This window comes from Gossypium hirsutum, chromosome A12, assembly GCF_007990345.1.
Source record: "Gossypium hirsutum isolate 1008001.06 chromosome A12, Gossypium_hirsutum_v2.1, whole genome shotgun sequence".
NCBI lineage: Eukaryota > Viridiplantae > Streptophyta > Magnoliopsida > Malvales > Malvaceae > Gossypium > Gossypium hirsutum.
The window spans coordinates 6458281-6461401 of record NC_053435.1 but is presented as its reverse complement, the minus strand read 5'-3'; positions in this window follow the sequence as shown (position 1 = coordinate 6461401).

Sequence of the window (3121 nt, the reverse complement as noted above, 5' to 3'; positions counted from 1 at the left end):
ATGCAATCTTAGAAGATATGATTTTGTAATCTTAGAGATTTAATTTGTAGATACCTTTTAATCTTAACCGTTGATGTAATTGATCTGTACCGTTGAATTTGAGGAGGTTCAACTATAAATAGAGGCCTCTCCCTTCATTGTAAATCACTTGAGTTTTGGGAAGCAATAAGAATTCTTGAGAGCATTCACTCAAATTTCTCTCCCTTTTGCGTTCTTACTCCTTGTGGTTTGTTCTTATTTTATTCTTCGTCTATCTTAGTTTCTCAACCCTTTTTTATTTTAATTTCTTTATTTTTCAAATATGTATATTTTTTTCCTATCTTTTATACATTTGATTATGTATTTTATATATCATAATACTTAACCTTTTTATATAGTTTATTTTCAAATATATATTTTCTATGCATGTATATATATATATTATATAATCATTTCATTATAAATATAAATTATTTTACATATTTGATATTTTATACATTATTTTTCTAAACCATTATATTTTATATTTTTATATAATTATTATTCTTATAAATATATTTTTATTATATATTATATTTTAAATTTATTATTAAATATCACATTTTTTATATGCTCATTCTATTTATCAATTGTTTATATTATACATATACTTTTAAAACTAATGTTTTTTTATTATTATACAATATTTGTTTTTACTTTAGAATTAATGTATTATTGTTATGTTTTGTATTTCATATGTTATGTAATATCTTAGACTTTTATAATTTACTTTCAAATGCATATTTTTATATATGTACATTTATATATTGTATTATATGCATCATTTCATTTATTAATCCATTCATGTGTACATTAAATTATTGGATTGTATATTTTATATTTTATGTAGATTCTATTTATCCATTTGCTATGCATGTCATCTATTTTTACTCATACATATTTTACACATTAATATTTACCATGTTTTTATATTATTTAATGTTTTATTTATGATATATATTGTATATAATTAGTGCATTTATTATGCTTTCTTTTGGGTATATTCCTATTTGCTTAGCATGATTATTTTTATTATTCTATTTTACCCTCTATATAGTGATTGCATTTATATAAAGTGTTATAATACTTTGTAATATACGCTATTTGAATATCTATGTTTCGTAATATAGAATTGTCTCTCTGAAAGTTCATTTAAAACAATATTTAAAAGTTTTATAAAAATAAAAAAGGCAATGCTTAGTATTTGAAAGCTTCGAGAAAAGTAGTGCCCTAACTTATTGGGTTGCAACTTTTCTCGTTGAGTTCGAATAGTCAAGTACCCTTCTAAGTTTTAAAGATTTTCAAAATACGAGCAACTGTCTTGGAATTTCAAAGCGTTGTGTCCTAACTTATTGGATGTGGCAATTTGTCATTTCGAGATAGAGATTTCCAAAAGGTTAACTTAGTGTCAATGTTTTGATACGAGTGAACCCAAATTTTCAAAATCAAAGTATTTTAAAGAGGATTACATCTTAAAATTTTTTAAATTTCCGACATTAAAGACATTTGATAATCAATTAGGTACCAATTTTTGGGCGTTACGAGGGTGCTAATCCTTCCTCGTACGTAACTGACTCCCGAACCCATTCTTTTATTTCGTGGACCAAAACTAATGATTTTAAAACAAAATATTTTAAAGGTGATCCAATCACACCTAAAAAGATTGGTGGCGACTCCCGTTTTTGTTTTTTAAAATCGATTCCCATTTTCCAAAACTCGATTTGAAAATGGTCTCGACATTATTTATCATATGATACTGACAATTTTTTTCTTTGTTTTGTTGCATGTCATATTACATCTAAAAGGTATCGATTCACGGTCGGTTTCTAAGTTAGGAAATTTTATTATGGAAAACGGACTTCTTGATAGAGTGGAGGGCAACGCTAACGTCCATAGATGGTCGAAGCAAACTCAGCTAGGAAAAGGGGATAGCATAACTGTGGGATATATGTTGGAGCTGTCAGACTACACTCGTATCAGTATCACACAGAATAATCTGCCGGAGCTTAAGGCAATTTGGGATCTGTGGGGCAATGAGACCAAGCAATCATTCTACGGTAATTATAGAGATTTGGCCTATTTGTTTGATATTCAGGTTGATGAGCACTTGTTTCGAGCTCTCGCTCAGTTTTGGAACCCAGCATACAGTTGTTTTACCTTTGGAGAGGTAGATTTAGTGCCTACTGTGGAGGAGTACACAGCCTTACTTCGGTGCCCTAGATTTCAGTGTGATAGGATTTATTCTCGAGCTGCTTGTGTCCCAACCTTTGGTAAGAAGCTGATGACCATTACGGGGATGAGCGACCAGTGGATCATGGCTAGAATTAAGGGAAAGGGTGAGAGTAAGTGTATTCTGTGGGGAGCTTTGAAAGATCTGATCTAGACACATCCAGACGAGGCGAAGAGGGTAGACCTTTTTGCCTTAAGCTTATACGGATTGATGGTTTTCCCCAGGGCCTTGGGATATGTGGACGAGGCAACCACGGATCTCTACCATCGACTAAGCAAATGGGTCACTCCTGATCCTGCGATTTTGGCGGAGACATTCAGGTCCTTGAATGCATGTAGGAGGGCCAGTGCGGGCAGGTTTGTCGGTTGTGCTCAGTTACTTTTAGCTTGGTTCTACAGTCACTTCCGATTGATTGATAGGGTGGTTTATCGGGTCTTCTTTGAGGATTACTCCCCGTTGAAGGACATAGTAGCTTCAACTAGGAAAGTTGATGTTCCTGAAAAAAATTGGATAGCGCTACTTCTGGATCTGCAGTCAAAGGACGTAGAGTGGAGGGCTCCATGGATGATTCCTGGTGAAATTCTTTACCGATGCGGCAATTTTGATTGGGTCCCTCTGTTGGGAATTTGTGGTGCCATTGGTTATGCCCCTTTGTTTGTGCTGAGGCAACATGGATTGAGACAGTTCATACTGGCAACTTACGGTTTGGTTCAGAGTGAGTTCATGTATAAAGGAGCCGGCTACAAGAGGAAGGTCAGTGAGATCTCTAGTGCTTGGAACAAGACTTGCCAATTAAAGGGAGTATTTATTAGCCCTGCTACGACTTCGAAGTACGTCGGTGGAGAGGTAGAAGGATTAATGATAACATCCCTA